The sequence below is a fragment of the Agelaius tricolor genome, unplaced genomic scaffold, assembly GCF_023055355.1.
Source record: "Agelaius tricolor isolate 1412-34295 unplaced genomic scaffold, bAgeTri1.0.p SCAF_6, whole genome shotgun sequence".
Classification (NCBI taxonomy): Eukaryota; Metazoa; Chordata; class Aves; order Passeriformes; family Icteridae; genus Agelaius; species Agelaius tricolor.
Genome location: NW_027269266.1, coordinates 2,559,227 through 2,580,890, shown reverse-complemented (window position 1 = coordinate 2,580,890; position 21,664 = coordinate 2,559,227).

The window sequence follows — 21,664 nt, the reverse complement described above, 5'->3', positions numbered from 1 at the left end:
GCAGGTGTCCAGGACAGTGTCAATGCTCCCACACACATGACCCATCCCTGGAAATGTTTAAGGCTGGGTTTGTTGTGGCCTTGGGCAAACTGATTTAATGGTTGTCATCCTTGCCCATGGTGAAAGGGTTGGAACTAGATGGTCTTTAAGGTCCCTTCCAACCCAAGTCACTCTAGGATTCTATGATATTATTCCATGATTCTTTGAGCTGAGGCTCTTACACAACTGGAGCAGCCTCGGTGGGAAAATGAAGAAAATCCCTTGTTTTGCCCAGGGAGTTTTCCTGGAGATGAGAGGGTAGATGAAAAATTCCTTTAAACAACAGGGAATTTTGCTTCCTTAGAGCGTGAAGACCAAGTCCATTCAGAAGTTTGAATTAGTAGCTGTAGAAACAGCCATCTGGATGTTTCAGAAGTATGTCATTTTTCTCTACCATAAATATTTTTTTGACAAGAACAAAGGAAAATTAACAAAAGACAGAACAGCAACTTTTTGTCCAACTCTGGTGGTGACATATTTCAAATTTTTCCCCTGACAGAGTGTGTTTTAGCTACTAATTGCATTCCCATGTCCTTCCTAAGTGCCTTTTTTTTGGTCACCCGTGATACAAAGGCAGAAGATTAAGGCAGAAGACCAGCCCAGTTTTACCGTGATGGCCAAATCTACAGGCACTGCACATCAGCAGAACAGGATCTTCTCAGAAACAGCAATATTTGCAAACAGATAAATATTTTCAGCAAGAGGAGCTGAGACAAGTTTGACCAGGATTCCAGGTGTGACCTGGAATCAAGGCCTGTGGTCAAGCCAGTGATTGTGGGTTTGCATGTCCAGAAAAGGAAGGAGACGACAGATGGAGATTTGTGAGGTAGTGAGCTTTGTTGCTTCCTAAAAGGTTTTCCCATGGTTTTCTGCCTACAAGCAAGACCCAGCCCCACCAAACTGCAAAGGACCTTGACTTTCCCTGTAAAACCCTGCACTACTCCAGTGAAGAGTTCATTTCTCACTCAGGAGGAGGTTAAAATATCCTGGTGTGGTTCAGGCAGTGTCTGAGCACCCTTTTCTGCACAGGTTGTGGAGGAAAGTGGTCACTACTCACACCAGTCCTGTGGAGGAGGAAGGTTGGGGTTTTTCTGAGTCAAACTTATGGCCCAGAGACTGCCTGTGTTTAGGAGAATGACATGGACATCAGCCTGCTCCAGGGGAAAGGGCTGAATGCTGCAAAGAGCCAGGGAATTCCTCTGCTCCTGTCACCAACCTTATGGGGTGGAAGAAGGCACTGATGACAATTTGTCTTGTAATTTCTGCTTTGGGAAGTCATTTTGGGGTAGCGCTGCATTAAAAACACCTCCGAGACCTTTCTGGAGGCTTTATTGCAATTTAGGAAGAGTTTTGGTCCAGTTCCCTGGGGGAGTGAGGTTTCTGTGACTCTAGTACCTGTCTGTGCATATCTCAGACATGGCTTTTCCAAAAACTTCCAAAACCCTTGAGCAGTTTTGGCCATTTGACCAGCAGACCACAAAGACGTGAGGTTGCCACCAGCTCATGAATGCAGGTGGGCAGGGAGGGGAGGGAGGCACAAGAAGCAACACAAGCCCAGAGGCACCAGCAAGGAGCAGAGAAGCCTCGTGGGTGAGAGACAAATGCTCTGGGGACGTTCCATGGTGCCCCATGAAAGGTGGGATACTCTCTCCACCAGGCAAGAAGCCCACACGAGACCTGAATAAACATCTTCTTTGCTAAGGAAGAGAGAACCTGGCTGGCTGCTCATGATGGTTTGGGTCTGAGTCCTTCAGGCTGGCCCCACAGGCTGATGCAGGAGCTCTGCCCTCCTCCCTGCACAGGACAAGTGATTCATGTCAGGAGAGGGGAAATGCAAGAGCAGAGCAGAGATGAATCACCCTCCGCCGCAGGTCACTGAATTCATCCTCCCTCCAGGAGGCAAGTGCTTTTGCACACTAATTAGATAGTTCATCCTTATGGCAGCTGCATGATCTTTTTCCTTCCTTCTTTACAACTTTCAGCAAAATGGCATAAAACCCAATGGGTGTTTAAAAGGAAAAGAAGCAGTGTTACCCTGGAACAAGCCCCATATGGCTGAGACAGGGCAGTTGCAAAATCCCACAGCGTGCTTGCTACAAGGGTTGTCTACACTGTAGTGCTCTTCTCTGCTCACTGCCTCCTCTGCCCTAGTTCCCAGACTTTGGGGTATAATTATAGAAAAACAGCGTCTGAAGCTGGTTTAAAAAAGATGGTCTTTTTCCATGGGAAAAAAAAATCCACTCTGAACAAAATAACAAAAAAAAAATCTTGGCAATATGTTAATTTCTCTTTTTTTTTTCTTTTCTTTTTTTTTTTTTGAGATAAAGAGAACAGAAAATGTTCTATCTTCCTCCCCGTCCCTGCCCACCTGTTTCTGGGAGAAAGTGAGGAAGAGAGAGAAGGGAAAAACCCTATGTTTTTAAGCTTGTTGTTTTCAAAAGTATTAAAACATTTCTACCAAAGCTGACATTTTCTAAGAAAATTCTCATTTTTACCTGAAAACCCCCTTTGAATTCAGGAAAGCACAACTGCTTGTCAGAACAAAAAGAAGAAGAAGATTAAAAAGGCTGGTTTTTAACTTTCCTCCCTAAAGCTATTGCAAGGTGGCACTGAAAACACAGACACTTCTGGGTGAGGAGCCTTAGAATGCAGATTGTGCAGCCTGGGAGGTGAGGAGTATTTTCCCTATGGACAAGATCTGCTGAAACTTTACTATCATGGTGAGATTTCTGTATAGGGGCTGGCAAGGCTTTGTCTTCATGATTTCAACCACATTTTGTTAAATTAAGCACAGGATTTGGGGCAGAGTCAGGGTTCTCATGACTGAACCTCAGTCTGGGAGGTTGCAGAGCCAGCAGAGTCCATCCAGAAGCTCTCAGGGGATGCAGGGGCTGCAGGACCTCACTCCTGCTGAGAGACAGCAAGAAATGCCCAGGTGTAAATGTGGTGGAAGGAAGGCAGATATGGCCCCACAGGGGTGAAGAACACCTTTATTTCCCTGAATAAAGGATGTGTGAACGGCACTGTATGATCCAAAGAAAGCTTTGAGACCCCTTCAAGGAGGGTTCAGTGCTGCAGAAGGGATCAGTCACCTCAGATTGGGGTCAGTTCACTGCTGGGTGCCAATCCATCCCCTACCAAGAAGAGCCATGGGCTGCAGTGCCTGGCTCTTTCTGTGCCATCTCCACCCTTCCCTTCCCAGCAGAGACTGAGGATTCTTGCTGGTACCACCCCTCATGGAGGAGATCTCAGACCACCCCTGGGCTGCATTTACATTTCCAAGTGATGAATTTATTGTGGGATAAATAGAGCAGTGCAGGGAGCTGGAGGCCAAATCTCTCATGCAGGAGCCAGAAGAGGCTCATGAGGCCAGAAGGGCATCTCTCATGTCCTTGCAGAAGAGGACACAGCCTTTCCCCACACCTTCAGCTGGGACACAGGTGAGTGTCCAACCCTAAACCCGCCACCACCAAACCCTCCTGCTTGGAGGTCCTGTCCCCTCCATCCAGGTGTGAGCTAGGAGGACAAGAGCCTTGCAGTGAAAACAAGGCTTCCCCCAGCATCTCCCATACTTGGAAGCACTGTCTCACCCCCAGAGCTTGAGTCCTGCCCTGCCTTGATAGATGATTTTCATTAACATTGCCCTGCCGAGCCGCTGTGCCGGTGACACAGCGTGAGAACTCGCAGAGGGGTAGATGACAAGTGATGAAATGCTGCTGGTCAGGCCAGAGAAAAGCTTTTTTGGGGCTGCCCAGTGCTGTCCTGTGCGTGCTTGGGTGGGATTAATACCAGGCAGTGCACAGAGCAGTCTCTGATGGGACAGGGAGGGGTGACCCTGCTCCAGCTCCGGCTGTGTCCTGCCTCCACCCTTCCCTGGCTGATCTGATGCCTCTTCTTCACCGCGGGGATTGTCTGTAAATCCCCTGGGGACAATTAACGCCCTGCTGCCTGTGCATGCCCTGCATTTCTAATGTCCTTGTGCCCTCCACAGACAGAGGATGTGCTGCTGCCTCTGGGTCACTTGGAGGGATTGTTGTTCCCTGAGGAATGAAGTGGTTTACAGCATTTGATTTGGTTTATTCTCGGGTTTTGTATCACCAATTCATCCCATTCCAATGAGAACAATCAGCCATTGGAATAATCTCCCCAGGGAAGAGTTGGATTCCCCAGTGCTGGACACATTTAAGATTCATTTACTAAGAAAGTTTGAACCATCTCAACATTTAACTCCCTTCCAACCTGGTATTTTGTGATTCTATAAAATCATCCTCTTAGGAATAAAGAAATAGGTAAAACACTGCATCAAAATTTACTTTTTTTTTTTTTTACTTTTTTTTTTTCACAAGGGAGTGCCAAGGAAAGCTTACATTCATGTACAAAAACTTTTTGGCCGATACATTTGGAGGTCAAAAGAACCTTACCAAGAAGGTGCAGAGAATGTCAGAGGAATGTCATTTTAAGAAATGTCAGAGCCTGTGAGGTCACAAAAGGCCCCTGAGCCACAGCAAGGCACACAGGAGGCATAAAGGAAATGCAGCAGCAAAGCCCCAGCGTGTTTTACAACACCCTCTTCAATTGCTTAGCACCCATGTCTGACATTTCACACCTGAGCCCTCCAGCTGCACGGGAGGAAAAAGCCTTTCAGTGGGATTACAGCTCCCAAAAAGGCTGATTATCACACATCCCCAGGCTTTGATCCAGACCTTCCCCAGCCTCTCAGGGCACAGGCTCCCTCAAGAGCCATCTCTCCCCTGATGGGCACTTGCAGGTGTCACTGCCTGGTGTCACCAACACGACTGTGCACGCTCTGCTGGCTCCCTAAGCATGAGCTCCAGCAATCCCAGCACAAAGGCAGGAAACAAATCCATTTGGGAATGTGCACCTGGATTGAACAGGAGCTGTGCTGATCACAGGAGTGACCCCTGCTCCATCCATGGTGATGACTCCCACCTCCCCCCACAGAGAGCCATCCCAAAACTTAAAAGGATAAAGCTCCTCATTCCCTGGGAAGTTTTGTTTCTGAAACTTCCAAAAGTGGCATCAGTTCATGTAACACCCAGATTTTTTTTCCCATTTCTTTGCTACAGCAGTATCTTGGCAGCATAGCAAAGAGCCCCACTGGAACAGCAAAAGGAGAGAAATGGGAGTAAAAAAAGGGCTGGTGGTAGGGCAGGAGGGTCTGACATTTTTCCCTGATCCAGAAAACTCAGGTTCCCTATGCCCTTGTTAGGAGGCTGGAGGCTGCTGTTCAGCCAGAGCTGTCAGGCAGCAGGGCTGGCAGGAGATGGATGAGCTGTGCTGTGGCTCTGCAGAAGGTGCTGTGGAGCCAGGCTGCCCTGAGGAGCAGCTTGGGGAAAAGGCAGCAGGAGAAGGCTGAGGCAGGGCTGAAATGCCAGGGAAGGGATGGTCTGACACAGCATGGGGCTCCTCAAACAGCCAGGGACAGCAGAGCTCTGGGATATCTTCAGGCTGAGCTGACAGCCTGGCTCTGGGGGGTGATGGGACCAGCCCTTGGTGCCTCAGGACCTTGATCCTGTCTCCTGCAAGCTGCTGATGGGCCCTTGATTGCAGTCCCCAGCCATCCATTTGGGCTGTTTGAGGAGAAGGGAGATGTGTCCTCCAGCCTGTTCCAGCAGGACCCCACCATGCTGCCTGCTGCCAAACCTCCATCCCAACCTCCAGCATCTCAAACCCCACCATGCTGCCTGCTGCCAAACCTCCATCCCAAACTCCAGCATCCCAAACCCCACCACTGCCTGCTGCCAAACCTTCATCCCAAACTCCAGCATCTCAAACCCCACCATGCTGCCTGCTGCCAAACCTCCATCCCAACCTCCAGCATCTCAAACCCCACCATGCTGCCTGCTGCCAAACCTCCATCCCAACCTCCAGCATCCCAAAACCCACCACTGCCTGCTGCCAAACCTCCATCCCAAACTCCAGCATCTCAAACCCCACCACTGCCTGCTGCCAAACCTTCATCCCAACCTCCAGCATCTCAAACCCCACCACTGCCTGCTGCCAAACCTTCGTCCCAAAGTCCAGCATCTCAAACCCCACCACTGCCTGCTGCCAAACCTTCATCCCAACCTCCAGCATCTCAAACCCCACCATGCTGCCTGCTGCCAAACCTTCATCCCAACCTCCAGCATCTCAAACCCCACCATGCTGCCTGCTGCCAAACCTCCATCCCAACCTCCAGTATCTCTAGGCAAACCCACAAGACAAAGATGCTGAAAGTTCTGCTTTATTTTTTAGAGTGTAACATTAATTACAAATTTACTTTGACATTCACTGCACTCCTAGTGTCGAGGATGTGATTTCCCCCTGTCCTGGATTTGGGTACAATCCTGCCACTGCTCTGATGCAAATCTGGAGGTTTTCTTTATTGCTTCCCTGTGATCACTCTCAAGACTTCTGACCCTGCCTTTCTCAGCTCTGCAATGATGCTCTTGTCACACTGCTGCTCTTTGCAGGACATCTGCAGCTGCCCTGATGCACGCCCCAAGGAGTCAGTGATCAGTGGCAGTGTAATTGTGCTCCATGAATTGTCACTGAAGTGCCTGGGCTCTTTTGTGTGGCTGTTTCTGAAGCAGAGGCTTGACTTTGTTTATACCAGATGTTCAGAGGCTTTGCCCTGTCAGCGTCCCCAGTCTGCTCTGGCCAGGAGAAGACCTCCTGCATGGACACTTCCTAGGTGGGAGAGCCAGTGCTGACAGAAGTGGGCTTTGGGAAATGAGAAAAATATTTGCCTCTTTTGTATTCAGAGCACACACACAGCCCCTTCCCACCCCCCAGGACCTCCTGCTGCAGAGAGAGCCCTCAGTCCACATCTGAGGCAGCCTAAAAAGCTGCAGCTGTGCTCCTGCACCAGGTCCTCTGCTGGAACATTGGTGGGGAAGTCATTCCAGCTGAGAAGTGAGAGAAATCTCTGGCTAACACCTGCCCTGGGATTTGGGAGATTTTTTTTTTCTCTGATGTGCCAAAGATTCCCTGTCATTTAACCCCTCAGCTCCTGGTCTGCAGCAGAAGTATTGGTGTGCCCATCCCTGTCTGCCTGGAGAGCTGTGTGAGATGCTGAGGCAGCAGCAGAAGGGGACAGCCCATGCCCAAGACTTTGGTCCTGCAATGGTCTCTGGTGGTAAAATTCAGCCCCAAACTGCTCAGAGGTGGTCCAGCCTTGGCTTGATCTCATCTGATCCCTGCAGCATGGTTTGATGGCATTTTCTGTTTGGCCTCTCACAAACACAGGGCTCCTACCAGATGTTTTTAGCTGGGAAGCTGCATTTCCATGGGGGTGGGATATGCGGTCCCTCAGTTTCACAGTCAGGATTTTGCTGAACAAGGAGACCATGTAAATAAAAGGGGCTAAGAGCAGTTGTGCAGCCAGATGGCACAACACAGGCCTACAAACCAAGCCCTCTTCTCCTCTCCAAACCCTCACCAGGGTGGCCTCAGCCATGCTGACAGCTGGGGCTGGTCCCTGCCCCATGCCAGCCCTTGAAGAGTCCCCAGGCCCTCTCTGGGAGAGGAGGATGCTGTGCCAAGGAGCTTGATGACAATTTAACAGTATGGCCCATTGTGGAGGCCTGCTGCCTGCCTTAGTGCAGGATTATGAATGTTTTCTCCGAGATTTGGGGCTCCCCATTGGTGCCTGTCCTCTCATGACACAGAGCTCTTCAGGTGGGCACACCCAAGCATGAACCAAGTTTTGGGGTCCCCCTTTGAACCCCCTTTGTGGGCCTGCATAGAATTCCTGCATCATGGAGCAGCAGGATGCAAACCTTTTACCCTGACCCTGTGCAATGCAAAGGGGTGGTGAATCCCCACTGATCTGGTGTCCTACTCCCAGCAGGTTAAGGCTGCAGGACCAGAGGCTGTCACACACAGTCCAGGAGCTTTTTTTTATCCATAAAACCCTGACTCCCACCTCAGCTCTGCTCCACAGCTCCAGTTCTCTGCTGCTTTGCATCTTCTCTCCTTTCTGCTTGAGAGGTGTTATTTTTCCCTGCTCAGGGTATCCAGGGTATATTGCCTGACTCACAGAATCACAGAATGCTTTGGGTTTAAAAAAGGCATCTTAAAGATCATCTCATTCTCAGCCCCTGCCATGGGCAGGGACACCTTCTACCAGGCCAGGCTGCTCAAATGTGTGCAAACTTCCCCAAAATGCACCTCCTCTCTCAGGGTCATGGCACGTGCACTTTGCTGTTCATTCCACTCATCCAGACACTGTTTTTTCCAGCAGAATCCCGGGTGAACGTGGCCAGGAAAATCCAAATGCAGCAAAACCTAAACAGAGACAGGCACCTCTTGGAGTGCTTTACAACCCATTTGCTCAGCTCAGAGGGGCACGAGCTGCAGCACAGCAAAGAACAGGAATCTTGATGTCTCTCTTGGATCAGATACAGACAGTAGCCTGTCTGCTTACAGAGAGCACTTTCTTTGATTAAAAGCTTATAAATATTCATCCCTTTCCTCCCCTGCCATCCCTCCCAAATCCCCAGAGACAAAACTTAGACAAGCAAAACTGGTTCATTTGTGATGTACTCCAGTGCATTGCTCCAAAACACTTGGAATGCTTCCAGATAACAGTGTGTGGCTGCAGGGGCTATGGATCACCAAGGAAAGGGCCAACACTTTGCATTCACTTAAAACAAGGCTCAGGTCATAAAGGACATGCTCATTATTAGTGGTGGGTGTTGGGAAGCAAAGTATAAAGTGTACACAGATCCTTATCCCCAGCTAATTCCTCAGTAAATTGGCAGAGACACATCACTGCCTGCAGAGCAGGAGACAGAGAGGAATTGGATGTTGAGGACAGCTCAGTTTCCCAGGAATACAGATGTGCCATCAGCTGATGAAAACTGCAGTGAGGAGCAAGGGGAGAAGATGTATCAGTGGTGAAGGCTGTCTCCTTTTAAGGCAAGGAAAATTAAACTCTCACCAGGAAAGAGCAGATCCAAACAGATGGAGTGATCCTGGTGAAACACAGACTGCCAAACCCAGCCACTGTCACCCAAGAGCAGATCACAGCAGCCAAGGGCTTATTCAGCACAGAGATATTGCTGGAGAAAACCAGCCCTGGCGTGGAAATATGGAATAGATGCAAGACTCTGCTGTCTCAACACAGATTTAAGCCACATCCTGCAGGGAAAGTCCCTTGAGGGCACTAGACTGTGGATGGAGAGGAGCTTCCCATCTCTGCATGGAAGCCTATCCAGTAGTTATCTCTGAAGCTGCTATAAACCTGTGTTTTTCCACTTCTTGACTTCCAGAGTACAGAGCAATTATTTCCTGGGCAAGGGCTGCCTTCAGCCTGTATTGGTCAGGGGGTCCAGAAGTCAAATAATCAAATAATTAGTCAAAGATCAAATAATTATTAGTAAAATAATTATTAGGATAATACTTGATATATAAATAGTACTAGTATAGATCAGTTATAATATTTTATAAGTATAATTATTATTTCTTACAATTATTACATCCAAGCATCAGGATCTTCCTGCATTGTGGGAATGTGGTGCTGGGAGCCCAGGCTTGGTCTGTGCTCAGAGTGAGCAGCAGCCTGTGATCCATGTGCTGCTGCAACCCAGCAGCCCCCAGCTCTGCCCAGCACTGAGCTGGATGCAGCCCCACCAGAATCACAGGGCTCAGCAGCCCAGAGACAAACCTCCATCCCATGATCTCAGTGCTGCTTAGGTTCAATTAAACCTGTGTCACTGCCTGGCCCTGCAGAAACCAATCCCTTGTGCCTTTCCTTGAGTGCTCAGGCTAGAGACTGACAGCAGAAGTGGGTGGAAGATGAAGTATTGCAAATTTCCAGCAATTTTCCAGCTTTGGGGGGGCTGTTGGGCAAACAAGAAGGCAGCAGCTTCGTGGTTGGGTTTTGGCTGGCACGAGCTCTGTAAAGACCAAACCATGGGCCATTTCTCTGCTGAGCTCAGGTTTCCTTGGCAGGTCCCTGTGGTGGGTCCTGAGGGAGCCCAGGGCTGCTCTCTGATCCTCAGCTGGGTCCCAGCCAGGCCCTGCCAAGACATCCCTGGTGTGGGGTCAAGCCTTGTCTCAAAAACAGCTCAGCTGATCAAAGCAGTGGAGCAGGAAAAAAAAACCAAAACAATGGGAAACCGAGGATCCTCCTCATTGGATGGAAAATCCCTCCCCAAGGACAGTATCCAAACACACAGGTGATACTGGAGAGCACAAAGGCACCACACACATGGCAAAGGGACTCTGGTCCTCAGCTTGCAAGGATCCAGGCTCTGGGGTAAGAGCAGGAAGGTTTTCTTTAAAAAAATAAAAAATAAAAAAGGAATAAAGAAAAAAAAAGGGGAAAAAAAGAAAAAAAGGAAAAAGAGAAAAGAAGAAAAAAGAAGAAAAAGGAAAAAAGAAAAAAGGAAAAAAAAGAAAAAAAGAAAAAAGAAAAAAGAAACCTTACCCTTTTAGAGAGCTTCCCAAGGAAATGGAATGCTTGCAGTGATACCACATAAATAATCCCTTTTTCCAGAGCCCTTTGCCCACATGAGCTGAAAGAGTTCTCAAGGACAGCAACAGCCCCATGAAATACATGGCCATGCCATCATTTTGGGATTTAAAATGATAAGGGGGAAAAACATAAACTTTTTTTTATTTTGCTACTGCCACTGTTCACTGCTCCAAACCTTTTTTCACATTTACTTCTCCCTCCAGTGTGGGGTTAGTCAGATTTTAGCACTTTTAGACCTCAGGTAGCTTCTCTCCATAGGGGTGTCCTGCAGCACAGACCTCAGGACTCCTGGAGATGCTCTGCATGGTTCAGGGACTCAAGGGTGGCACAGATTTTCTGTAACAGGGAGAGAGTCAGGTACAGTGGGAAATTTGTGCTTTTTATTTCCTCTGTGTACCCCAGGTTAACAGGCTGGCAAACTCCTTTACTCCTTTGCAGGACTCTCCTCGATGTCACAGAATAAAATCTTGGAGCAACTCAAAGAGAAGCACTCAAGGCCCCTCTAGGGCTGCCAAGCTGGCTACAGTTAAACCTCATGCTTGACTTCATCTTCAAGGTCCTCAGTTCAGCAGGAGATAACAAGGAAAATCCTTCAGTAAATCTGGCAGGGAAAAAGCAGATTTGGGGGGGTGGGAAATGCTGTATTATCTCCTTGCTAACATCTTTTTTGTGTAGTCTATGTGTGCACATATATAGGTGTGCATGTATATGTATATATATATATATATGTCTATATATATATATATAAAATATATATATATAGACATTATATATATATATAAAATATATATATAGACATTATATATATATATAATGTCATATTCAAGGTTGCGTATATATATATATATATATATATATATATATATACATATATGTTATATTCAAGGCTGTTACGCAGGTCACATTAGTTCATATGAGTAATTTGCACAGCTTTGCTTAACAGAAAATATTGTGTCCATGCACAAGCTTTAAAAAAAAAAAACAACATAGCTTTAGACAGGCAAAAATTAATCTTGAATGGGGACAATTTGCTGAAATATTCTATAAAAGGTCCCAGATGTATTTTTGCACTTGTTTGCTGTTTTGCAAGACCCTGGCTATGGTCCTTTTGTGTTCAAAAGGTTCAGACTTCACAAATAGTGTGGTTTAATGCATGATTGTTAATGAACTTATTCAGGATTTAAACCAGCACCAGAATCTGACCCACTGCATCTATATGCAAATACACTCTCAAAAGTACTGTGCAGAAAGTGACCTGCTTCCACTAATGCCCAGATAATGAGGAAATGAGGATTTATGCCACCAGAGACACTCCCCCCTTGGAGCGCATCTTCTGAGACACTCAGTCAAGGAACCGCTGCAGCCCAGCCTCCAGAGGGAAGCCTGATCATTAAAAAATGACATTTCTGCACCGTGTGATGAATGACAATAGGGCTGGCAGCTCAGCTTTCATCCAGGTTGAGGATTCATCCCACCAGAGCACTGATGTCAAGAGAAACAATCCCTTCCATTTAGAGTTTGGGCCAGGCTTCAAATACAGGGACTGAGGACAAGAGCGTGGTTTCCTGGGAGTCCCAGGCTCTGTTGCAGCACATCCTCAAAAGCCTTCCACAAACACATCCCACAGCTTAACTCCTTTTAACTCCAAATTCCAAACCACACACCACTGTCCCTTTGCACCCAAACCAAGACTCTTGAAGGAGGACACTGGGAGTCAGGGTGTCTTGCTCAAAATCTGTGTGTCCCTCACACCAGGTGTGACATATCAGAAGGGCAGTGGTTTGATGTCACTGACATATTTTATGAAAATCCTTTCACTAGGATTTTTCTCCTGAGAAGCCGAGAAGCCTCAGAAAAGAAATGTAAACAATAACTATCTGATGGCTGTGGAATGTGGTCTGGAGATGGTTTACCAACAGGTGCATCTTTGATTGGTCTCATGTGGATTGTTTCTACTTGACGACCAACCACAGGTCCAGCTGTGTCAGGACTCTGGTCAGACACAAGATTTTATTATTCATTCTTTGCTAGCCTTCTGATGAAATCCTTTCTTCTATTCTTTCAGTATAGTTTTAGTATATATATTTTTTTTTAATATAATATATGTCATAAAATAATCAATCAGCCTTCTGAAACATGGATTCAAGATTCTCATCTCTTCCTTCATCCTGGGGACCCACAAACCCCATCACATTTTGATGTAGATCCCAGCTATGAAACACAGCCATTCCCCAAACCCAGACTGCTTAGGAAATGAAGACAAGTTTATCCTTCACAGGGGAAAAAGTTGGGGCACTGTTGTGTTGGTTTCCCTCAGTGGCTCCTACAGCTGATGAGTTGGGAACCAGGGTGGGACAGGTGTCACCCAGTGAAAGACATCTGGGCTGATTTTGTCTTTCTGAACACCCCACACAGGACTCCCACTGGAGACAATGGGGAAAAAGAGATCCCTGCAAAGATCCCCCCACTTTCTACTGCTTTGGTGCCCATTTTATATGAGAAGAGTCACACTCTGGGATGGACTTTCACATCCAAAGGGCTGAGGGCACCAAATCCAATGCAGACCTTGTACCTACCCCAGAGGTGACCTGCACATCCCACCTCAGGCTCTGAGCTCTGGAGGTCCTTGTCCCATTTTGGAGGCCAGTCTAAACTCCCCACCAAAACCAACAACCAGCTCATTCTCCTCTTGTGTTTCACCACAGCTGGGGCCCACCAAACTTGATTTTCATCCCAGCAATTCCTCCTCATGATCCTGCACATAGAGCAGAGCTGCCCCCAGACACTCCAAATGCTGAGATGTCGTGACCAGCCTGGTGCCACATCCTAGGCAGGACCATTCCATCCCTCTAAAGAAGAAGACACATAAAAGTGTGAGGAAAGGGGGAAATCCAGCTGTGATAATTCTGGAATGCCTGCAAAAAAACCCTGACAGCAATGTAATTGGATTATTTGAGACATTCTTAACCAGTTTTTTCTGCTTTCCTGCAGAAAAAGGTGCCAGATCCCATCACATTTGACAGTGTGCAGAGCAAGTTCTGCATGGTCCCAGGAAATTTCTTTATTGTCAGTGCATTGCAGACCCCTTTGGAGATTTCTGGCATGCTTAATTCAGCCAAAGAGTGATATATTGAAGAGTTGTACAGTTTTTAATTGCTGGTCAGCTGGAAAAAAAAACACCTGTAGCCACCAAAGCTCTCAGTCACTTTGAAATGGAGAGTTTTCCCTTTGCACAATCTTCCAAGTATGGCATGTGGCCTAATTCTATAATTACAAAATAGATCTGAGTTGCTTCAAAGGAGCTGTTGTGTTCCAGCAGGTACATAACAAGTTTGCAGTGTCAGCTAACTGCACTGTTGTACAAGGGTTCAGAATGACTTCTGAAACCAGCAGACAGATCTTTAGGTATCAAACATATGTTGTTTGGGGAATTTTTTATTAATACCTCATTATGAAGGTAACTTGTGCTTTCTCCATCCATTCCAGAGAGGATCTAAATGTTAATACTGTGCAGAAAGTGCTGGGCTTGATACTGAGCTGGTGCACATCATCTCTGTTGACCTCAGTGGTTAATTTTAGACACCAGCAAAATCCAAATAAAGCTTGTAGTCAATGGCTTAGAGCCCACGTTCACCAGAGCTCTGGTGGCACCATCAAATGGGAATTACAGTGGTTTAAGCAGCTGCTGCCAGCTGTTGTCCATCTTGAGCCAGGCTGGTTTGAGCTCATGTCTTCAGCCTCTCTGGTGGGAATGATGTGGGAGCACCCAGCTGAAGGGGACATCTGGTCTGTCACAGCAGCTCAGCCATACCCAGCTGTGACCTTACACCTCTCACCCAACGGGGACATGGGAATAAAGGTGGGGTTTTGTTGGGGAAGATGAAACAGGAAAGCCTTATAAATACGATTGCCTGGCAAAAGATCTTGAGAATATGGAAACTATAAGCGAGATTGAAATGAAAGCAAGCTTTGAGATCCCTCAGTTACTGAACAACTGGAAAACAATGGTGTGGCCAGCTGAAGGTGATCCCCTTTTGATGGAACAACACCCTCTGCTTGCAGACAGGCCCAAGGGTCAGAGCAGACCCTGCCAGCTTGGCAGAAGGGGCCCAAAGAGGAGTTTATAGGGTTTAAAATGTAACACAGTATGGTAATGTAGTGATTCTTATAGGCTGTATGGAAATGCTATAGGATTTGTATCTTGTACTAGATTGGTTGGTGAGAATTAGAATATTCAGCACAGAAGAAGATTTATGGCATTGTAACAGGAACTTTGCTTCTCTTTCCCTCTTGCTTTTATTCTTCTCTCTCTCTCTTTGGGGCACCTCTTTGGGGCCTGCTCCAGCTGTGTCTGGCAGCTCCCAGCAGGGCCCTGCACCCAGGCCCTTTGCAATAAACCCCAAGTTCCACGGCCTGGCTGCAGAGATCTCTCATCTCCATCCATCCTGACCGTCCTACCCCCGTCAATCCTACAAGGTTTCACAAAGAACCTCTTGCTCTTCACCTCTCTCATGGGTGAGACTCTTGGGAGCTCTGGGTCTCACAGTTATGAAAAAAGCATTTTTTTATACAGACTGCCAGGACCAGGGTCACTCAAAACATGGGCACCACTCCATCATGCAGCCTCAAGGATAAATGGCCAGGGTGGATCAAAGTCATGCAGAAGGCCCTGGGAGGAGTCACAGCACTTACTAGATGGGATGAGGGACAGCCTCCCAATTTTCTGTCTGGCTGTCCACACGTAGGGAGTTCCCTATCCAGCAGGTGCCTGGGCATTACATTCAAAGGAACTCAAATTCCTTCTTAAACCTGAATTCCTTTTCTCCCCTGTGATCTGGCCCACTCAATGCACATCCAACCCCATTAGCCCCCATCTCTTAATGCCCCACAGGGCACTTCCCTGCTACAGCTGCTGCCTGTCCTGGCAGTAAAGGAAGGTGAAATCAGGAATCACCCCATCCACTTCCTCAAAGCCGCTGTGATGTGAAGCCAGCACATTGGGGAGGACCCTCTGACCCAGGGCACACTTTTGCACTTTGTTATCAGCTATTCACCCTCCAGAGAGCTGCACTGGGATATTATAACTTTGTAAACTCAGCTCAGCCTTTCAGGAAGAGATTTCTAATTTTATCCAGGCCATTCATACACCCTTAATTTGCAAAAAAAAAAAAAAAAAAAAAAAGAGAGAGAGAGAAAGTGTTGCAGGGTTATTATTAACTATTGTATTGGCCAAGGCAGAATGAACTCCAGGCTTCCAGGCTTGGCTGACTCTGACTCCTCTTTGGTAGAGAGCAATTGCACAGACAGCAGACACATTGCTGGTTTGCTTCCCAAGCATTTCTGCTCCTGAGTGAGGATGTCTGAAAGCCAAAGCAGAAGGAGAACCTTCATTGCACAGGTGTAGCTGTGTTGTCCAGGCTCTACTTCAGCCAACTGGGTTTGGAAACTTTGGCAGCCTGGAAACTTTGGCTCAGCCTTGCTCCCCTTCCACACATTTATAACACCCTTGCCCTGCAAAAATGAGTGGGAAAAGTCCCCACTGACCTCACTCAGGCTCTGAGATCAGATCTCAGACACAGGGAGGAGTGGATTTTTACCATCAGCTTGTGAGGATCTTGTGTCCCCACTCCCCTCTGAGCACTCTCTGAGAGCTCAGTTCCTTGCACTACAGAAGGACAAATTCAAACTACTCCATCAAGCACACAGGATAATCCTGGCCCTTGGTATGAGGCCAAGGAAGCAATGTTTTAGTCTTCCCCAGCACTGCTCGCCAGGGCAGAGATGTAAAATCCCCAAACCTGGATACCTAGAGCCAGCCAGGAGAGGATCTCCAGCCATACCCTCAAATCCAGCTATGCCATTAGTCAGCGTGCCTGTGACAGGCTAGCAAGAGGTGATTAATGACAAGTGTTCAGCTGTGAGAAGTCTTTTTAATAAAACAGCCAGAGTAACAAATAATAGCAGAAAGAAAAGTCAAGGAAGACACATCCTTATTAGCTGATTCAAGAGAACCTGAATAATCTTAACCAGAAATATTGCAAGGGTTGTTACCTTTTCCCTGAAGTCTCCCAAAAAAACCCTAGCTATTCTTATGCCCATTTTTGTGGGATTTGCCACTTGCTGCATACTTTTGACTTTGATGAGATGGAGGTTTCATCTAGATTGAGCTTTTAAAATATAATAAATGCTCTGAGAGAGCCTACAATGTAATATTTAAAATGCACTGATACATGGGCTCAACAATTTAAAATAAAGATATTAAAGATATCTTTATTTCTTCATAATAAAGAAAATTTATAAATTATCTTTATTATGAAGAAATTCATGTAGACCTCCCTTGATTTTATGTATTTTTGTAATTCAGGTTGCTCTCAGCTGATTATCACACTTTCGGTAATTTGTGTCTATTTATTGTAAACATAAAACCCAATATAATTATAAGTTATTCTTTCCATGCAGCTGCAAGAGTTTTTTGATGAAATTTGATAGTGCTATTTTTCCCCAAATTCACCCTAGAAAAATGTTCTTGGTAATCCCATTGCTCCACCTGCTCTTGCTTGCATCAAGAGAAGTATAATATTTAAAAGGCACTGATACATGGGCACAACAATTTATCTTGAAGAAATTAATGTAGAGCTCCCTTGATTTTAAGTATTTTTGCAATTCAGGTTGCTCTCAGCTGATTATCACACTTTCGGTAACTTGTGTCTATTTATTGTAAACATAAAACCCAATACAATTGTAAATTATTCTTTCCATACAGCCACAAGAGTTTGTGATGAAATTTTTTTTGATAGCGCTGCTTTTCCCCAAATCCACCCTAGAAAAATGTTCATGGTGATCCCATTGCTCCACCTGCTCTTGCTTGCATCAAGAGAAGACCTACACAGCACCCAGGGAATCCTTCACCACAGACATAAATCAGTTTGCATCCCACATCCCATCCCAGAACTTCCTACCAAACCCTGGCCAAGCGAGAGGGGACACAAATCAGGTCCTGGAAAAACACACCCTGGGGATGTGAGTGTGCAAAGCTGTGGGGCCTGGGGACTTCCATGGTAACTCTGTGTATAAACAGCACCAAACAGCTTGAAGTAGCTGCTTTCCTTGCAAGGCTGATGAACAAAGTATCTCTGTAGCTTGGCCAAGACAGCAAGCTCCAGCCAAATGTAAATAGCCCGCGGGGCTTTTTGGCACTTTGCACTCTATTTTGCATACAGCTGGTAATGTTTTAAAGGCCAGGCCCAGCCAAGGGTAATGCTTCCAAGAACAGAGCAGGAAACACTTTGTGTACAGAAAAGAGTCCCAGGAGAAATCAGTGAAATCTTAAGGCCTTTTGTGTTTCTTTCTCCCTCCCCAAATCAATCAAATCATATTTTTATGTTCAAAATTTCCATATCTCCAGGTAGATGCGGCCGCCTGGCTCCATGCTCTGGGTGCTCGGTGGGAAAGGGAATATTTTGGCTCTTGCAAGCACATAAACACTTGCTGTGTGTAGGCAAGTCCTCCTGGGCACATCCACAACTTCTTTCAGGGCAGAATTTCTGGAGCTGGCTGGCAGGAGTGCCCAGTATGAGAGACAGCATCAAGGGAGGAGCAAGGTTGTGATAAGCATCTGGTGACACTTCTTCAGTCTGCCACAGTAACAACACCAAGGAAATACCACAGGATTTCCAATTATCTGGATATATCACTCAGCATTTTGGTAAAAAGTAGCAGGACCTAAGACTTAGGACCCAAGACCCACCCCAAATCAATCAAATGATTATTTTAGGTTCAAAATTTCCATATCTCCAGGTAGATGCGGCCGCCTGGCTCCATGCTCTGGGTGCTCGGTGGGAAAGGGAATATTTTGGCTCTTGCAAGCACATAAACACTTGCTGTGTGTAGGCAAGTCCTCCTGGGCACATCCACAACTTCTTTCAGGGCAGAATTTCTGGAGCTGGCTGGCAGGAGTGCCCAGTATGAGAGACAGCATCAAGGGAGGAGCAAGGTTGTGATAAGCATCTGGTGACACTTCTTGAGTCTGCCACAGTAACAACACCAAGGAAATACCACAGGATTTCCAATTATCTGGATATATCACTCAGCATTTTGGTAAAAATTAGCAGGACCCAAGACTTAGGACGGGTTGGTGTGATAGAGTGAGGCAGTCACTATTAAAATTCTACTAAATCCCTGCTCTCCAGGGGCTTATCCTTGCAGGTGGGATGGGATTTCCCTCTTGATAGAACTCTGAGGAATTGGGGCTGCACTATTTTGTTTGTCTAGAACCACTGTGTAGGGCATGGAAAGGACAAATCTGGCATGGAAAGCACAAATCTGCCTCTCCTGCAGCCTCTTCTGTATTCAGAGGGCTGGAGAGGGGATGCAGGTGAATTGGACAGAACAGAACCACACTGAGCATCAAGGCTGAAACAGGCAGTCATGAGGATTAATATTGCAGCAGAAATTTTGTTATCATGTGTTTAAAATCCCAGTGTACCAGCATATACATTTTGCCCACCTGGTCCTCTCTTTTCAGGCTTGTTGTGCATGAGCACATTTGAACATCAGGAGCATCATGTCCTAGAGGGAGACTGTCCTTCTGTTAGCTGTCCCAGTCACTTGATTATTCAGGGTTGAGAGATGAGTGCTGGCTGAGTTAGCAGCAGCCATCAAAGCTGGCAGCAAAAGGAAATATATGTCAATAACTCAGAAAAGGGAAGCAGAGACAACTTGGAGAAGAGTCATTGCTACACCCACATGAAGTGAAATCCAAAGCCCTGTTTATCAGAATTGAGTGTCCTTAACTTTGCATCTTACAGATGTCTGTCCTTCCATGGTAATCCACCTGTGCAAAGCCAACCCCCTGCCCTGCAGACAGGGCTGGAGCACAATGGCAGGGTCACACTGCACAGGGACCCCAGGGGACAGATGGGGGCTGTGTGCTGCTGTCACATGGCACAAAGGGCTGAGCTTTCCTGTCTTTGTGCTGCTGCTGCACATGGAGGGCCAGCCAGGGAACAGAGAAATGGGGGGGAAACAGGGCTGGGATCTATAATGAAAAGCATGCATTTGACCCCTCTGGCTGGGGACATGGCCAAAATCTCATTGTTGGCTTTAGAGATGACAGAATTGTGGCCTCTCCCCTCTGTGCTTTTCCCTCTGAGCAGATTTGACACATGGGTGTTGGACCTTCCACAGGATGCAGAAACTCTGGTACTGCCAGATCTCAAGGAACCAAACTGTCCTTGGCCATGGGGACACAATGATGCACAAATATTCAATTAATCCTTTCCTTCCACAGCAGGGACCCATGGGATGCACCAGTTATGGCTCCAGATCTCATCAGGTGCTGAGCAGGTCCTGTCCCAAACTGCTGAGAGAGGCTGGGCTCAGCCCCAGCAAGGGCCTGCAGAGCCACTTGGCTTTTTTCTAGCTCCCTTTCTCTCTCAACAATATCTGTCCTATTCCATAGCATTTCTAAACCAGCATTTCTTGTCTCAAAGTTTACATATGGATGCATACTGTGCAGGCCTTCTGTCAGACCCTAAGAACTCTCTAAAAATCCCTTTCCCACATTGCACCTACAGGGAGCCAGCATAAAGCTCAGTTGTCCCTTACTGATGCCAGAAGAATTTTTGCCTGGGAGCTCCAGTGCTGCCCAGCACAAGCTGCAATGTCAGAATTCATGCCTTTGCTGGTCTCAGGGAATGGAGGTGGGGTGGCCTTGCAAGACAAGCAAGCACAAACAGCTAAAAAAGCAAGATAAATATGGGACATAAATATGCGATGGTACAGGAGGCGGTGCCATAAACTTATTTTATTGCCACTTGTCTGCAAAGGCCAACATAACTCACTCGCTTTGCCTCACTCTGTCATTCCTGAATAATGAGATGGCCCAAACACAAGCCAAGAAATTCTTCTTCACACCCTGCACCTGGGTAAGGAAAGAAAGGAATGGGGATTTTTAACAATGATCAATGCCCTGCTCTCCATATCCTGCATACCTGCTGTGGTTTGTGCTGATTGTCACTACAACCTGGTCATTCCTGTTAGCTCCTCTCCAGCTGCCCCCTGACTTAGCCCCTCTCTCAGGAGTCCTTCAGGGGTGAGCCAAGTGCAGCAGAGCCCAGATTCTGCAGGCAGAGGGTCACAGTGTCTCACTCACAGCTCTCAGCCAGGTCTGAGCAAAGACAGCCAGCACAGTGGCAATACCTGTCCTGGGGCTGCATGAACCTGTCCTGCCTCTCTCTGGGGCTTTTGGCTCACCACAAGCTCTACAGGAGTGCTCACAGAGCCAGGCTGTGCCCAGAGGTGCTGACAAGGGCTTGACCTTGCCTCCAGCAGGAGCACAGAATCTGCCTCATGGTTTTAGAGGATTGCAAACACTGTGCTAATCATACTGGCAGATGAGAAATTAATATTTACTATACTTTGGCCGAAAATCATCTCCTTCCTACCTGCCCCAGAGGACTGTGAATGCAGGTGGTGTTCTCCTCCCTGCCTGCCCTGGCCAGCCACATCCCCACAGCCTGCTCCAGCCCCTGCATAAACCAGGAAATGTCACAGGCATGTGTAGGATCAGCTGTGCCAGAGCCAGAGGGGACAGAGCTGGATGAGGTTTGCCCATATGCAAAGGCACAGAGAGGCTCTTGGTGCCTGTGGTGGGGCTGCTCTCCCCAGCCCATTGCTGTCTGTGCACAGGGATGTGTGGGGATGCCAGAGCCCACATCCACCCCCAGGGAAAGCAGAGAGGGAACAGCTCTGCCCTGTGCTTGCAGCCTCGAGGCAGGAGGAGGAGTCAGAGCCAGAGCCACTCACCCTCTGCCAAAGGGCACAGCAGGAACAGGACAGGGAACAGGGTCAGCAAAGGGAGCAGGGCCTTTTTCCAGAGCCCACAGGGAAAATTGCTGTAATGCCATGCACAGGATTGATGTGCAGGAGCCTCAGGATCTCTGCTGCTCAGAGTGACTCTGAGATATGCACAAGCCTCTTTTCCCAGCCCAGCAGTCAAAGAAGGAGTCAGGATTCTTCTGTTCTGGTTCTCAAGGCTCTTTATTTGCTGTTATCTATAACATTCTTTCTCCTGACCCACCGAGGTCTGTCTGGCAGATTGGGTTGAGGCACACTGGTTGCCCTCAGGGCAGTGTTATC